At 48.1% G+C, this 18,487-nt stretch overlaps 1 protein-coding gene and 1 non-coding gene across 13 annotated transcripts in view; both read right to left on the reverse strand.

Moving 5' to 3' along the window:
- Positions 1-18,487, reverse strand: part of LOC126108459 (eukaryotic translation initiation factor 4 gamma 1-like) — a 647,729-nt gene that overhangs the window by 340,196 nt on the left and 289,046 nt on the right. The window lies entirely within an intron of this gene.
- Trnar-acg (transfer RNA arginine (anticodon ACG)) lies at positions 9,662-9,734 on the reverse strand. Its single transcript has one exon. It is a non-coding gene; the product is annotated as a tRNA-Arg (tRNA).

The following is an 18,487-nucleotide window of genomic DNA, read 5'->3' on the forward strand; positions in this document are numbered from 1 at the left end:
AATATACTACAACCCCTTACTCTATCATTCGGCTACGAGAGTAATTAAAACTCGCACAGGGGCGTTTAAACAGTTATTTTTCCCGTCCTCCGGACGTGACCGGAATGAGAAGAAACCGTGATATCCCATACCGCGCTTAGTACCCTCCGCCATGTACTTGGCAGTGTACTTACAGAGCACGTATGTAAGCGCACAGAGGCGAGGGGCACGGGCTGGTGACTCAGCGCGGCGCGCCTGCTCACGCAGCGATGAATCACAGCAGCGGCAGAGGCAAGCAATCTGCTTCTTCCTCCTCCTCCTCCTCCTCCTCCAGTTTCGTCGGCGTGGCAAATGGCGACTCGTATCGCGTCGGGCAAGTCCAGTGTCCCATGCGTCACGTGGCAGTGGAGCCCGTCAACACCCTCCGACAGCAAAGTCTTCTTCGCCCCGTAGCGGTATCTATATGACAGCCAACTCGAAACACACACTTGCCGCATTCTGTAGTCTGGCCTAGGGTGAAAGGATGCGGGAGGGAAGCAGTAGCTGGTAAAGAAGTGAAGCGCAGCTCTGGCCATCCCCGATGTTATTGAACTCAATCGGTACAGTAAGTAAGGAGTAATCTGGAAAGGGAATTACAGTTCTCTGGGGGAGGGAGGGAGGGAGAGAGAGAAAGAGAGACAGGTTAGGTTACGTTAGTGTTTTTTAACGTCCCGTCGACAACGATGTCATTAGAGACGGAGCACAAGCTCGGGTTAGGGAAGGATGGGGAAGGAAATCGGCCGTGCCCTTTCAAAGGAACCATCCCGGTATTTGCCTGAAACGATTTAGGGAAATCACGGAAAAGCTAAATCGGAATGGCTGGAGACGGGATTGAACCGTCGTCCTCCCGAATGCGAGGAGAGAGAGAGAGAGAGAGAGAGAGAGAGAGAGAGAGAGAAACTTTGCGGTTTGATGATGACACCGTAAATCTGTCAGATTCGGCAAAGTGCTAAAAAGAGCAGTGTATTTGTAAAGAGGATGGAACATTTACTTGAGCAAGAATAAGGCAAGGATAATGGAAGAATAACTAGGTACTCAATCGAACCGGTGAGAATAGGAATTTATGACAAACATAGACTACGAGAAGGGATCGACTGATGGGACACGTCAATCTAATATCGGAGGGAAGAGTGAAAGGTAAAAATTTTAGAGGGAGACCGGGCCTTCAATACAGAAAGCAGCTCCTATTGCTGGGGTTCCCTGAGGGCTAAAGTGAAATTTTCTGCAGGGTAGAAACTAAACGATTCGTTTCTGTTTCAGTTACGGAATTAATTTCAAAAGATCATTATTATTTCATAATTTTTCGAGACTAATATCATTTGTATAGCTTATCAACAATTATAAATGCGAACATTTTCGGTTAGGCTTTACCGTGACTGTTATTGACATTAAAAGAAACCAACAAGTTTACTGTTACCAGTCACTGGTGACTGATAACAGTAAACTTGTTGTTTCATTTAATTATCAACAATTACTTTTTCTCAATTAGAACCATTAATCCGGTAGAGTTTACAGGTTCCTCACATAGTCCACCCACTAAACGTATACACTATGTGATTAAAAGTATCCGGACAACTGGCAAAAGTGACATACAAGTTCGTGGCGCCCTTCATCGGTAATGCTGGAATTCAATATGGTACTTTCCCACCCTCACCCTTGATGACAGCTTCTGCTCTCGCAGGCATACGTTCAATCTGGTGCTGGAAGGCCCATTCTTCACGGAGTGCTGGACTGAGGAGAGGTATCGATGTCGGTCGGTGAGGCCTGGCACGAAGCCGGCGTTCCAAAACATGCCAAAGGTATTCTATAGGATTCAGATCAGGGCTCTGTGCAGGCCAGTCCATTACAGGGGCGTTACTGTCGTGTAGCCACTTCGCCACGCGCCGTGCATTATGAACGGGTGCTCGATCGTGTTGAAAGATGCAATCGCCATCCGCGAATTGCTCTTCAACAGTGGGAAGCAAGAAGATGCTTAAAACATCAATGTAGGCCTGTGCTGTGATAGCGCCACGCGAAACAACAAAGGGTGCAAAGCCCCCTCCATGAACAACACGATCACACCGTAACACCACCGCCTGCGAATTTTACTGTTGGCGCTACACACGCTGGTAGATGACGTTCATCGGACATTCGCCACACCCACACCCTGCCATCGGATCGCCACACTGTGTACCGTGATCCGTCACTCCACACAACGTTCTTCCACTGTTCAATCGGCCAACGTTTACGCTCCTTACACCAAGCGAGGCGTCGTTTGGCATTTACATTTTTACGAGGAGGTGTTGGAACTTTTGCAGCGGGTCCCACTGCAAGTACTCGTCGTACTGCACGTGTGATGGGTGCTCAACGTACTAGCCTGTGGCGAGTTCTCCACGACCAACAGTTAGACGCATACCACCCACAACGATTCCATCCAATGCTTGCGTCTGACGTGGCACCAAGGATCGCACTGTGTAAGAGGTAGCCCCGACAATGGATTGATCCACCGCATTTCCTGCAGATCGTGCTGTCTCCTCATCTGATAGTGATCGCATTTCGAACAACAGGAACAGCCACGTGTCGGATGAGGAAAACCCTAACGCTGTAGTAGAGTCACGCCACAAAATACGTTTTGCTTTGAACATCTGCGCCGGCATTGTCGGCGACAATCACTATGAGCCACATCGTCTACCTGGCCATCTGAATGGCCACCTGTATGTACCTGAGGTTCTTGCAAAGAGTTCTACCTGAATTGCTGGACAATGTACCTTTGGCTGTTCGAGGCAGGTCGTAGATACAAGATGACGGTTCGTCGCTTCGCTTCAGTGTAGACGCCCCCAACAATCTCTATGCTGCATTTCCTAGTCTCTGGATTGGAAGAGGAAGTCCTATTACGTGGCCTGAGAGGCCACATGACCTAAATACTCTCGATTATTTCCTATGTGGATATCTACAGTCACTTGTGTGTGAGACCTCACTTGATACGTAGATGGAGTTAGTTGCCTGAATTGCAGCTACCTGGGATGTCTTTTGAAACATACCGGGGGTATGTGTCAGGAGTCGTCAGTATCTTCTGCGCCGATATCATGCTTGCACTGAGGTTAATGGTCGTCAGTTTCATCATATTTTGGAAGATACAGTGCAAATAGTACGTTCATTGTGTCAATGATGGTATATGAAGTTAACTAATGTAAATAAAAAGGTACACAGTGATGTGTCATTTTGTCCGTATTATCTTCTTAACCTGGCTCTCTAGATTCCCTACCTCAGATTGCTCAGTGGAGCATCCGCTAGGCCTGCACGCTCTTACGTTAACACCCGGGAAGTACATAGTACTTTCATAATAAAGCGATATAAATCGGTACACCCGCCCAATAACGTGTAGGACACCCACGAGCACGCGGAAGTGCCGCAAGGCAACAGGACGTGGCATGGGCTAGACTGATGTCTGTAATAGTCAATTATTCAAAATGACAGTCACAATCGCATTATTTATTTTGCCGCCAACCGGTTTCAACCCGCGACGGGGTCATCTTTAGGGCAATTTACACCTGTGCACAGGCAGGGTGACGACTCCAGCGTGCGATCACATGGTGTAAATTGCCCTAAAGATGACCCCATCGCGGGTTGAAACAGGTTGGCGGCAAAATAAATAATGCGATTGTGACTGTCATTTTGAATAATTGATTATAAGTACATTAATCCCTTTTTATCTAAATACAACTATGTTGTCTAAAAATAAATGTCTGAAATAGTGCTGGAGGGAACTGACCCATGATTCCTGCAGGGCTGTCCATCAATCTGTAAGAGTACGAGGGGGTGGAGATCTCTTCTGAGCAGCACGTTGCAAGGCATCCCAAATATGCTCATAAACGTTCACGTGTGGGGAGTTTGGTAGCCAGTAGACGTGTTTAAAATCAAAAGTGTGTCCCTGGAGCCAATCTGTAGCAATCATGGACGTGTGGGGCGTCGTATTATACTGCTGTAATTGCCGAAGTCCATCGGCATGCACAATTGACAGGAATGCACTTAAGTGGTCAGACGGGATGCTTACGTACGTATCACCTGCCAGAATCAGGGGTTCCGTATCACACCAACTGCACACATCCTACACCATTAAAGAGCCTCCACCAGCTTCAACAGTCCCCTGCCGACATCCGGGGTCCGTGGATTCATGAGCACGCGTCCATGGGCTCGATACAATTTGAAACGAGACGAGTCCTATCTGGCAACATATTTCTATTCATCTAGAGTCGCTGTTGACGGCCCAGGCCGATGGGTGAGGCTTCGTGTCGTGTAGCCATCAATGGTGCACGAGTGGGCCATCGGCTCCGAAAGCCCGTATCGATGACGCTTCGTCGAATGGCTCGTACGCTGACACTTGTTGATGGCCCAGCATTTAAATCTGCACCAATTTGCGGAAGGGATGCACTTTTGTCTCGCTGAACGCTTCTCTTCAGTCGTCGTTGGTCCAGTTATTGCAGGTCCTTTTTCCGGCCGCTACGATGACGGAGATCTGATGTTTTACCGGATTCCTGATATTCACAGTACGGGAAAACCTCCACTTCATCGCTACCTCGGAGATGCTGTGTCCCATCGCTGACGCGCCGAGTATAACACCGCGTTCAAACTCACTGATATCTTGACAACCTGCCACTGTAGCAGCAGTAACCGATCTAAACCCTGCGCCCGGCACATGCTGTCTTATTTAGACGTTGCCGGCCGCAGCGCCGTATTCTGTCTCTGTATTAGAATACTCATGACTACACTAGTTTCTTTGGCGCTTCAGTGTATGGAAGTATGTGTTCCACAGGGAAGCGTCCTGGGACCTCTGCTGTTCCTGATCTATAGAAATGACCTGGGTGACAATCTGAGCAGTTCTCTCAGGTTGTTCGCAGATGATGCTGTAATTTACCGTCTAGTAATGTCATCCGAAGACCAGTATCAGTTGCAAAGCGATTTAGAAAAGATTGCTGTATGGCGTGGCAGGTGGCAGTTGACGCTAAATAACGAAAAGTGTGAGGTGATCCACACGAGTTCCAAAAGAAATCCGTTGGAATTCGATTACGCGATAAATAGTACAATTCTCAAGGCTGTCAATTCAACTGAGTACCTGGGTGTTAAAATTACGAACAACTTCAGTTGGAAAGACGATATAGATAATATTGTGGGGAAGGCGAGCCAAAGGTTGCGTTTCATCGGCAGGACACTTAGAAGATGCAACAAGTCCACTAAAGAGACAGCTTACACTACACTCGTTCGTCCTCTGTTAGAATATTGCTGCGCGGTGTGGGATCCTTACCAGGTGAGATTGACAGAGGACATCGAAAGGGTGCAAAAAAGGGCAGCTCGTTTTGTATTATCACGTAACAGGGGAGAGAGTGTGGCAGATATGATACGCGAGTTGGGATGGAAGTCATTAGAGCAAAGACGTTTTTCGTCGCGGCGAGATCTATTTACGAAATTTCAGTCACCAAGTTTCTCTTCCGCATGCGAAATTATTTTGTTGAGCCCAACCTACATACGTAGGAATGATCATCAAAATAAAATAAGAGAAATCAGAGGTCGAACAGAAAGGTTTAGGTGCTCGTGTTTCCCGCGCGCTGTTCGCGAGTGGAATGGTAGGGAGATAGTAAGATTCTGGTTCGATGAACCCTCTGCGAAGCACTTAAATGTGAATTGCAGAGTAGTCATGTAGATGTAGATGCTATAGACACAGTATTATTACTCTGGCAGGGAGGCTGCCTTTATACAGATTTACGGGTGTGTCGGGTGACCGGGAAGCGGCCCGCGGTCCCGTCGCAGCCGGCCTGGGCGGCGCGGAGTCGGTGAACGGCCTTGGCCCGCTTCCCGCGGCCGCACAAAATAGACCGCGACACACTTGCCCTCCCTGACGCGCCCCGTCGCCTCGATAATCGATAGCGCCGCGCCGCGTGCCGTCACAGACCTCAACACACCCCCGCCCTACCACGGTGACTACACTCGACCGTGTCACTGCAGGGCGCACGTGTGGTCGGCAATCTCGAAACCTGCATCGGCCGACCTCTTACAGTTACGCCATACTTACTTTCGACTGCTGTGTACGTGACCAGGGAGATGGTTCAAATGGCTCTGAGCACTATGCGACTTAACATCTTAGGTCATCAGTCCCCTAGAACTTACAAGGGAACCTCCCCATCGCACCGCCCCCCCACCCCCCCTCAGATTTAGTTACAAGTTGGCACAGTGGATACGCCTTGTTGAAAAACTGAACACAGATCAATCGAGAAAACACGAAGAAGTTGCGTGGAACTATGAAAAAAATAAGCAAAATATACAAACTGAGTAGTCCATGCGCAAGATAGGCAACATCAAGGGTAGTGTGAGCTCAGGAGCGCCGTGGTCCCGTGGTTAGCGTGAGCAGCTGCGGAACGAAAAGTCCTTGGTTCAAGTCTTCCCTCGCGTGAAAAGTATAATTTTTTATATAATCAACTTCGCTCTCCAAAATTCCAGGACATGTTCAGATTTGCTTGAACATAAGCAGGATTTGACGTTAAAACGTATGTTTCGACAGAGCCCAGTGAAAAACCGTGCGACTGTGAAACTGTTGCATTCATTTGTTGCAGTTTATGTGGCAAACTCTTATGTTTTCATCACTTTTTACGGAGTGATTATCACATCCACAAGAAAACCTAAATCGGGCAAGATAGAAGAATCTTTTTACCCATTCGCCAAGTGTACAAGTTAGGTGGGTCGACAACATATTCCTGTCATGTGACGCACATGCCGTCACCAGTGTCGTATAGAATATATCAGACGTGTTTTCCTGTGGAAGAATCGGTTGACCTATGACCTTGCGATCAAATGTTCTCGGTTCCAATTGGATAGGCACGTCCTTTCGTCTACTAAGCGCACGGTTTTGCGGTGTGGTCGCAAAACACAGATACTAAACTTATTACAGTGAACAGAGACGTCAATGAACAGACGGACAGATCATAACTTTGCGAAAATAAACAAAGTAAAATTTTCACTCGAAGGAAAACTTGAACAAAGGACCTATACTATCCTTGATGTTGCCCATCTTTCACATGGTCTACTCAGTTTGTATATTTTGCTTATTTTTTTCATAGTTCCACACAACTTCTTCCTGTTTTCTCGATTGATCTGTGTTCAGTTTTTCAACAAGGCGTATCCACTGTGCCAACTTGTAACTAAATCTGAGGGGGGGGGGGGGGGCGGTTCGATTGGGAGGTTCCCTTGTTAGAACTACTTAAACCTAACTAACGTAAGGACATCACACACATCCACGCCCGAGGCAGCATTCGAACCTGCAACCGTAGCGGTCGAGCGGTTCCGGACTGAAGTGCCTAGAACCGCTCGGCCACACCGGCTGGCGACCAGGGAGAATTTAACATCCTGACAGAAAAGTGAAGGAATCAGCACGGGGAAAAAAAACTCGAAAACAAACCTGACTGGTTCAGACAGGACGAGGTCTGTTGAGGAAATTCGCAATTCCGGCGATTAACATCCCCGCTGTAATATTTCTGACTTAGTCAGCCATCATATTAGCCTCCAACAAGCTGTGAGAAATACCGCCTGCATAATGCTACTGCTCTGTGATTGGCTGCTGTGTTCACAGTAAGGGCGCCAAAACGTTAAAGTACAGTTATTATGATTAGTTAAACTACTCATTGGAATTACTTCACTTTTTAATATAAATATCTCTCAACAGCTGACTATCAATGAATTATTTCAGAATTATTAAAAACCATTTAAATCAAAAACAACAGACTGATGAAATTGCAGACGAAGCACTTCGAAAGCATTCGGGTCACGCCTTTTCTGGTATGGCGCGCGAAATGTTTCGGGCTGTTAGTCACTCTGGATTAGGCAGTCGAGAAGAACACACATGTTGTTTGTCGTAGGATGTGTTTCCAATTCTTATTTAAGTTCCTGTTCGTCACTCTGGATTACGCAGTCGACATGTACAGTCATGATGTCTGCGGCAGGATGTGTTTCCCAGTATCCAGTATTGAAGAATTCACTCCGGTAGTCATGAGGCACAGACACGTGTCACAAGTAGTCTAAAGAGACATTTTCGTAAACTTTGTGTTTGATCATGTACACTACTGGCCATTAAAATTGGTACACAACCAAGATGACGTGCTACAGACGCGAAATTTAACCGACAGGAAGAAGATGATGAGATATGCAAATGGATAGCTTTTCAGAGCATTCACACAAGGTTGGTGCCGGTGGCGACACCTACAACGTGCTGACATGAGCAAAGTTTCCAACCGATTTCTCATACACAAACAGCAGTTGACCGGCGTTGCCTGCTGAAACGTTGTTACGATGCCTCGTGTAAGAAATACGTACCATCACGTTTCCGACTTTGATAAAGGTCGGATTGTAGCCTATCGCGACTGCGTTTTATCGTATCGCGACATTGCAGGTCCCGTTGGTCGAGATCCGATGACTGTTAGCAGAATATGGAATCGGTGGGTTCAGGAGGGTAATACGGAACGCCGTGCTGGATCCCAACGGCCTCGTATCACTAGCAGTCGAGATGACAGGCATCTTATCCGCATGGCTGTAACGGATTGTGCAGCCACGTATCGCTCCCTGAGTCAACAGATGGGGGCGTTTGCAAGACAACAACCATCTGCACGAACAGTTCGACGACGTTTGCAGCAGCACGGACTATCAGCTCGGAGACCGTGGCTGCGGTTACCCTTGACGCTGCGTCACTGACAGAGGCGCCTGCGATGTTGAACTCGACGACGAACCTGGGTGCACGAATGAATCCAGATTCTGTTTACAGCATCATAATGGTCGCATTCGTGTTTGGCGACATCGCGGTGAACGCACACTGGAACCGTGTATTCATCGTCGCCATACTGGCGTATCACCCGGCGTGATGGTGTGGGGTGCAAGTGGACGTTATATTTCAGATGTGTTACGACCCGTGGCTCTACGTTCCATTCGATCCTTGCGAAACCCTACATTTCAGTAGGATAATGCACGACCGCATGTTGCATGTCCTGTACGGGTCTTTCTCGATGCAGAAAATGTTCGACTGCTGCCGTGACCAGCACATTCTCCAGATCTCTCACCAGCTGAAAACGTCTGGTTAATGGTGGCCGAGCAACTGGCTCGTCACAATACGTTAGTCACTACTCTTGATGAACTGTAGTATCGTGTTGAAGCTGCATGGGCAGCTGTACCTGTACACGACATCGACTGGACTTGTATGGCAGCTATTATACCACACTGGAAAACAGTACTCTGCGGCCGAAAAATACCAGCGCAGGAGCCGACGTACGCAAAGTGTCCATTGAGGCCACCCAGGTTGTGCCACACAGTGTCTGAATGATGATGTGAGTTTTTATGTTGGCTGACACACCATTACATCACCGCAGTACGATGGTCAACACTGCTGCACGGACTACCTAAGTTGAGTGCCCTCCGCAACACAAACTTCAATTCATTTTCCCCTTTACATACTGCCACTACTGCCAGGGCTCTACGATGCTGGCAAGCACCGCAGCATTGGACGTAATGGGGCATCGTTGTACCATTGGTGATGTTATAGATCTTATAATCAAATGTTTCCCTGAGGCATTTTAGTCTCGTTTTATTAGCTACGATAACGATCGAAGCAGACGAAATGAATTAAAATGTGTGTTACGTCCGGGACTCGAACCCGGGTCTTCTTGCTTCGTAGGCAGAAATGCTAACCGTTACACCACCGCAGCACAATGGTCATCGTTGTGGCACGAACTACCTAAGCTGAGTGCCCTCCCCAACACAAACTTCATTTTTCCCTTTACATATTTACACTACTGGCAGGGCTCTCCGAAATTGGCAGGCAGCACAGCATTGCACGTAATGGGACGTCCTTGCACCATCGGTGATGTTATAATTAAATGTAAAGCGAAAAATGAATTGAAGTTGTCTCAGGGATACATTTAATTATAAGATCTACACTCCTGGAAATGGAAAAAAGAACACATTGACACCGGTGTGTCAGACCCACCATACTTGCTCCGGACACTGCGAGAGGGCTGTACAAGCAATGATCACACGCACGGCACAGCGGACACACCAGGAACCGCGGTGTTGGCCGTCGAATGGCGCTAGCTGCGCAGCATTTGTGCACCGCCGCAGTCAGTGTCAGCCAGTTTGCAGTGGCGTACGGAGCTCCATCGCAGTCTTTAACACTGGTAGCATGCCGCGACAGCGTGGACGTGAACCGTATGTGCAGTTGACGGACTTTGAGCGAGGGCGTATAGTGGGCATGCGGGAGGCCGGGTGGACGTACCGCCGAATTGCTCAACACGTGGGGCGTGAGGTCTCCACAGTGCATCGATGTTGTCGCCAGTGGTCGACGGAAGGTGCACGTGCCCGTCGACCTGGGACCGGACCGCAGCGACGCACGGATGCACGCCAAGACCGTAGGATCCTACGCAGTGCCGTAGGGGACCGCACCGCCACTTCCCAGCAAATTAGGGACACTGTTGCTCCTGGGCTATCGGCGAGGACCATTCGCAACCGTCTCCATGAAGCTGGGCTACGGTCCCGCACACCGTTAGGCCGTCTTCCGCTCACGCCCCAACATCGTCCAGCCCGCCTCCAGTGGTGTCGCGACAGGCGTGAATGGAGGGACGAATGGAGACGTGTCGTCTTCAACGATGAGAGTCGCTTCTGCCTTGGTGCCAATGATGGTCGTATGCGTGTTTGGCGCCGTGCAGGTGAGCGCCACAATCAGGACTGCATACGACCGAGGCACACAGGGCCAACACCCGGCATCATGGTGTGGGGAGCGATCTCCTACACTGGCCGTACACCACTGGTGATCGTCGAGGGGACACTGAATAGTGCACGGTACATCCAAACCGTCATCGAACCCATCGTTCTACCATTCCTAGACCGGTATGGGAACTTGCTGTTCTAACAGGACAATGCACGTCCGCATGTATCCCGTGCCACCCAACGTGCTCTAGAAGGTGTAAGTCAACTACCCTGGCCAGCACGATCTCCGGATCTGTCCCCCATTGAGCATGTTTAGGGCTGGATGAAGCGTCGTCTCACGCGGTCTGCACGTCCAGCACGAACGCTGGTCCAACTGAGGCGCCAGGTGGAAATGGCATGGCAAGCCGTTCCACAGGACTATATCCAGCATCTCTACGATCGTCTCCATGGGAGAATAGCAGCCTGCATTGCTGCGAAAGGTGGATATACACTGTACTAGTGCCGACATTGTGCATGCTCTGTTGCCTGTGTCTATGTGCCTGTGGTTCTGTCAGTGTGATCATGTGATGTATCTGACTCCAGGAATGTGTCAATAAAGTTTCCCCTTCCTGGGACAATGAATTCACAGTGTTCTTATTTCAATTTCCAGGAGTGTATAAGAAAAAACAATATAAAATAAAAATATCGGCTCCCCATATTGCCGTTTCGATATCGACATATCGGGGGGAAAATACCGGTGATTTACATCGATATTTTTTTGGGGAGAACATAGATATACAGATACTTTATCAGCAGCTACTGTCTACTACAATTTCAAAAGAACAATTTGAAATATTTACCGAAAAATACAATATACAATATCGGCACCGCATACTGCCGTTTCGATGTCAATATATCGGTGGGAAAATATAGCTGATTTACATCGATATTTTTTGGGAAAAACATAGATACAGAGATACGATGGACACTCTAAAAGAAACGGACACTATTTTTGTAAAAGTACAGTTTTCATTCTGCATGTGTGAAAGTTTTACAGTGTGTAGATACATCCTTCCCGCTTGTTTTCAAACTTAGTTCAACCTGTTCCCGCGAGTGGCGCCGTCACAGCATGTCTTCAAGATGGCGCTGCACTTGACGTTCGTCAGAAGCAACGTGCTGTCATAAAATTCCTGTGCTGTGAAAACGAGAAAGTGGGAAACACCCACAAGAGGTTGAAAAAGGTGTACGGAGATGCTGCTATCGATCGCAGTACAGTTAGTCGGTGGGCAAGCAGGTTACGCGATGAAAGCGGGCCCGGCAATATTGAGGATTGTCCTCGCAGCGGCAGGCCTCGTACTGCACACACTCCAGACAATGTGCGGAGAGTTAACGAAATGGTGACTGCTGACAGACGGATCACAGTGAACGAATTGTCACGCTACGTTGGGACCGCGGAAAGAAGTGTTTGCAGAAAACTGAAAGTATTGGCGATGAAGAAAGGTTTGTGCCAGGTGGGTTCCCAGGATGTTGACAGTGGCTCACAAAGAAATAAGAAAAACGGTAGGCAACGAACTTTTGGAACAGTACGAGAATGGTGGAGATGAATTTCTTGGAAAAATTGTGACAGGTGATGAAACATGGCTCCATTTTTCGCCAGAGACGAAGAGGCAATCAGTGGAGTGACCGAGGGAGGTGGCGCAGTGGCTAGACACTGGACTCGTATTCGGGAGGACGACGGTTCAATCCCGCGTCCGGCCATCCTGATTTAGGTTTTCCGTGATTTCCCTAAATCGCTCCAGGCAAATGCCGGGATGGTTCCTCTGAAAGGGCACGGCCGACTTCCTTCCCCATCCTTCCCTAATCCGATGAGGCCGATGACCTCGCTGTCTGGTCTCCTTCCGCAAACAACCCCAACCCCACAATGGAGTGGTATCATGCAAATTCACCCAAGAAAAAAAATTCAAAACCACACCTTCAGCTGGAAAAGTTATGATTACGGTGTTTTTCGATTCCGAAGGACTCTTGCTTGTGGACATCGTGCCAAGTGGAACCACCATAAATTCTGATGCATATGTGATGACACTAAAGAAACTTGAAGCTCGACTGAGTCGTGTTCGACCACATCGACACAAGCAGGATATTTTGCTTTTGCAAAACAAAGCACGGCCACATGTCAGTCAAAAAACCGTGGAAGCGATCACAAAAACTGGGATGGACAACGCTGAAACACCCACCTTACAGTCCTGACCTGGCTCCATGCGACTGTCGTCTCTTTGGGAAACTGAGAGACTCTCTTCGTGGAACAAGGTTGGAAGATGATGACTCCCTTGTGCAGTCTGCCAAACAGTGGCTCCAACAGGCTGGTCCGGAATTTTACTGTGCGGGCATACAGGTGCTGGTTCCAAGATGGCGTAAGGCAGTTGAGAGGGATGGAAATCGTGTGGAGAAATGAAAATATTGTTCCTAAAGGATGTATCTACACACTGTAAGACTTTCAAACACGTAGAATAAAAGATGGATTTAAAAAAAAATAGTGTGCATTTCTCTTGGAGTGACCCTCGTACTTCATGAGCAGCTACGCGCCACGAAGGCAGGCGCCTCGGGGCCGCACGTGCCGCCGCTGAGGCCGGCTCCCCCTGCCGCAGTGGACAAGGCTGCCTGCGTTACGCCTCGGCTCGGACGACGCCCACTCCGCCTTGCCCAAAAAAACAAACGGCGCGCTGGGGCCGACGCACTGTTTACGCTCGCCGTCTAATTCCGTCCGGAGGCGAGGCCAGGCGCTAGGCTAGGTAGCTGCGTCTCAGGCCGGCACACCGAGCGACAACCTCAAGTCGTTGGCTCCTCACATTCCGAAATGCACTCACTTCGCTCTACAACACGAGTCAACTTAGGTCACATCCTGAGACTGTACCGCACGGATGTATCGAAAATGCTCTCAGTCAAATATGCGAGCTCGTGTGCAAGATTCACGAGACAGCCCAAATGCTCGCACACTCTGAGGAAGCGTAGTAATTCTACACTGATGGGCCGAAGAAACTGGTACACCTGCCTGATATCGTGTAGGGCCCCCGCGGGCACGCACAAGTGACGTAACGCGGTGTGGCATGGACTCGAGTAATGTCTGAAGTAGTGCTTTAGGGAATTGATACCATGAATCCTGCACGGCTGCTCATAGGTCCCTAAAAGTACGAGGGTGTGGAGATCTCTTCAAAGAACAGCACGTTGCAAGGCATCCTAGATATGCTCAATAATGTTCATGCCTGCGGAGTTTATTGGCCAGTGGAAGTGTTTGAAGTAAGAAGAGCGTTCCTGGAGCCACTCTGCAGCAATAATGGACGCGTGGGGTGTCGCATTGTCCTGCTGGAATTGCGCATTGTCCTGCTGGAACTGCCCAAGTCCGTCGGAATGCACACGAGACGAATGGATGCAGGTCATCAGACACGATGCTTACATACGTGTCACTGGTCAGAGACGTATCTATACGTATCAGGGGTCCGACAGCATTCCAACTGCACACGTCCCACACCTTCCTCCGCGTAAAAAAGTGTATGTCTGCACAAAAAATACATTTTGTTAGTTTTATTGCCGGCCGGAGTGGCCGAGCGGTTCTACGCGCTTCAGTCTGGAACCGCGCTACCGCTACCGTCGCAGGTTCGAATCCTGCCTTGGTCATGGATGTGTGTGATGTCTTTAGGTTAGTTAGGTTAAGTTCTAGGGGACTGATGACCTCAGATGTTAAGTCCCACAGTGCTCAGAGCAATTTGAAGCAATTTTTAGTTTTATTACAATCTGTCGATTGGCTAATAATACGAGCCACTGACTCAATCCACTCTGTGAAAGCTGCACGTCAATCGCACTTTGCAATTTCGCAATATTTGCGGTGCAAGTTTCAGGTGATTCGCCCTGTATACGTGTATTACCACGTCCCCCTCCGCCCGAACACTCCACTGTGCGCCATGACACTCTGAATAACTCTCATCTGCAAAACTCAGGTCAATGTTTATAGATTCGCAGCTCACGATATCTTCCAAGTACACTGAATGAAAGAGGAAAGGGGCGTCAACATACTCGTATCTGGAACACCTCTGCCACGCACCGTTAAGTTGCTGGCAGTGAAGAAATCGTGCCTCCCCTGTATTACTGATGGTATTGCCCGCACTCCAAGAGACAGTGCAGCCGTGTGTGGGTGGTGGTGAAGACGACAGGTGTGTGTGTGTGTGTGTGTGTGTGTGTGTGTGTGTGTGTCGCTGATTCCAGTGATCCGGGTTCGAAACCCGGCGGTGACTCACCTTCCGCTACGACCTCGCGACTCCCACGCGGAGAATGCAGGTGCGCGACGTTCCGTGAATGTACGTTGGAGAACAAAGCGAACGGAAGAACCTCTTTACTTCGTCACGTTCCGAAATGAGGGCAAATGTGACCACGCGTGCTGAACAAGCAAAGCTGACGCAAGTTATTGCAAATATAAGAAGTACCTGACGTGTCACAGACGGTCTGATAATAACAGTATTTTCAAAGCGTGTCACATTAACTTGCGAATTATTTTATTCGCAGTCGAAATCGGTCACCATAAGTTTGCCAGGAGTGTTTTTATACATAAACGCACTTACGTAGGCGTGACGTGACAAGCCAAGTGACACTTCTGAATACGATATCGACTGAGTGCGAATGCTAATGTTTATAATGATTTCTAACATAGTTTTTAGAATTGGGAATGTGTGTAGTGACATAAAAATCGTTAATAACTACAAAATGAAAAGACTTTTGTCGTAATTGACTTCCCTAAGGACCCTGAGAGATATGAAACGCTACACTGTAGGACTGTTTACTTACGATTGTGTTGTACTGTACAAAGCTTTACTCAATAATGTTTTCCTTTAATAACAAAAATTGCTAGTACACACCAGAGTACCTGACGTTATGCAGAAACACGTGGGGTGTGGTAGCTACATTGTTTAACGTACCAAATTATCAGCCTCAAGTGTAGCTTAAGGGCCGGCCGTCGGTGGCCGAGAGGTTCTAGGCGCTTCAGTCTGGAACCGCGCGACCGCTGCGATCGCAGGTTCGAATCCTGCCTCGGGCATGGATGTGTGTGATGTCCTTAGGTTAGTTAGGTTTAAGTAGTTCTAAGTTCTAGGGGACTGATGACCTCAGATGTTAAGTCCCATAGTGCTCAGAGACATTTGAACCATTTTTGTAGCTTAGGGGGAGGCCACACAGACGTGATAGTAAATCGACGAAGTAAATATAACGGTTCCAGAATTTTTGCTAACTCTTCAACACATTTGCTTCAGAAGGAAAGGTAATTATATTCACATAAATATTCTTGAATTGGAAAGTCGTGTGAAGTGTAAGAATAAACGAATGATTAGACACCATTAGCAAGTGTTAAGTGTCAAGGGAACTGCGTATGATAATAACAAAGGGCTTATATTCTTCTCACGCATGAAATATGGGCCTATGTTCTCGTGCTTTCAGGGGAATGAGCTCCAAATGAACACATATTCAAAAGCATTTCTTCATGAATAAGTTATAGCTTCAGTCACTGAATCGGTGTAACTCAGCTGTTTTTACAAAGTTTTTCACGATGATTGATGTGCCTTGGAAATTTGGTAACTACTGGAATGCAAAAATGTAACAATTATTTCGTTACTTAAGTAGAAACTACTTAAAAACAAAAATTATCCTTACGACGCACGCGACTTCGGCACCAGCGTGTCGCGACTGTATGTATTACACTACGCTGACACGTCGAACCAATTCAAATTTCTTTACATTCCTGCAAAATGTTAGTGATATGAAATTTCGTTTGTAGTGTCTGCTTCCCTTACGAGTCGCCGTGCGCAATGTAGGCTGCAAACCATGGTTGAGTAGGTGGTGCGCCCCGTAAGATACGCCCAGAGCAGGGCTTCCCAACCTTTTCAGCTGGCGGACCCCTTCTTTCTTCAGTCGAAAATCCATGGCGGACCCCTAATCGGTCAAGAGCACAGTAACTTTAAATTTCAGATACCCATGGGAACTGAAAGCTTCTTAATGCAAGTGCCACGTTCCAAATGACTCCCCCCCCCCCACCCCCGAAGTATCAATAGTCTTTGGTTTAGAGAGGAAAGAAAAAAAACTTGAAATTAACGATCCAATTTGAATTCCCACTGTATCCAGACACTTGCTAGTGGATTTACTCCCTTTTTTCAACACACTATAGCCTGATTAAAATTACTTTGTAATTTATATTTCACACGTTGGAGCTGCCTTCCTCCAAGAGCAATCAACGTCACGTCCAAACTGTTCGCTGATTGGTCGACAAAGCTCGCTCGGCGCATGCGTAGAAGGTTTCAGCGCATCTAGCGCCGTGAGCCGGCGCACAAGCGACCCCCGTACTGTCGCGAAACAGTCGATCGGAGAAGCCGCATTCTCCGGCACTAAACTGTGTGTGCCTTCTCACTTAAGAACCGCAAAGGCTACTTGGGAATACTACCTGAAGTAAAAGTAAACATGTTTTTCACACGAAAAAAAAAAATTGTGATGAATTTGATTTTCACATCTTAATTCAATAATTTTACTCATTATTTTATAAGATTTGGTGAAAGGTGGCCGCGGACCCCCTAGAAAGGGCCGGCGGACCCCTAAGGGATCCGCGGACCACACGTTGGGAAGCACTGGCCCAGAGAACTTAAGCCCAGAAATTGGGTCGAGCAAATGGCCATGCGCCGCTGGTTCCCGTAGTGATCAACAAACAGCGCAAAATGTTACACAAAAAGTTTAACCTCTTTACTGCATAATGATGATACTCTCTAAAATTTTATATGAACCTGCAATGAGGTTCTTCGCGAAAAAAGAGAAATATTGGTCGTAAAGTAGCCAGACAATATCATTTCCAGTAATAAATGGACATTTACTACGAGGTACAGCTACGCTTGCGCTAGTACAAAGATCGTAGCACTTTTTAACAGCATCAAAGTAACTATAGTAGTTCCTGAAATTCGTCTTCAAATTCAGACACAAAAAGGCAGTGCGCGACTTTCATATACGTGACAGCATTCACTCAGAAACTTTCATCCTTTTCCCAGTCCCCCACCCCCGAAATGCGTCCCACTGGTCTATCGAACTGACCGTCTGCGGACAGACACCCAGAGATTTGCCAGTCACGTGGGCGACACGTGCTGTGGCCCAGTACACACCTTAATGGCATTCGCCGCCGCCGTCGCCGTCGCTCAGGGTCGCCAACCGCGCAGCGCCGCCACTCTCGCGCATGACGTCACGTCTGGCCAGCACGCAGCGCATTTGGGGCGGGGGGGGGGCCGCACACAGACGCAGCTGCGCAGATGCTCGGCCGAGTGGGGGTCAGCGAGGCACTGCAACCCCACGTGGCCGCGGGCACGCGCTCAACTGACATCCGATACTTCATACCAAATCGTGCCCCGGCGCACGCTTCTGAAGGAAACTACTCCTGGTACGATGCAGAAGCAACTCGTACAGGTGGAGAGGGTAAAAACGTAGCTCAAGATAGGTAACTGGTTCAAACTGTGACGACGGCGGCGCAACAAGGCCTACACAATTGTCTGTCGTGTAGCCCGTGGCGAACACGAAGCGCTGGTTGCTCCACGCAACTGTATCGTAAAAATATACACGGGTAGGGAAGTCTCAACTCAAGAGTGCTGTAATTAATTTCTAGGTAAAACTTTTATTTTTCGAGTAAGAAATGTAAAACCACTTTTGTGATTCGCGTCTATTTTACACTGTGCAATCTATCGTATTAGGCTTTAAGGAAACAATATTC

The sequence above is a fragment of the Schistocerca cancellata genome, chromosome 11 (assembly GCF_023864275.1).
Source record: "Schistocerca cancellata isolate TAMUIC-IGC-003103 chromosome 11, iqSchCanc2.1, whole genome shotgun sequence".
In the NCBI taxonomy this organism is placed as follows: Eukaryota; Metazoa; Arthropoda; class Insecta; order Orthoptera; family Acrididae; genus Schistocerca; species Schistocerca cancellata.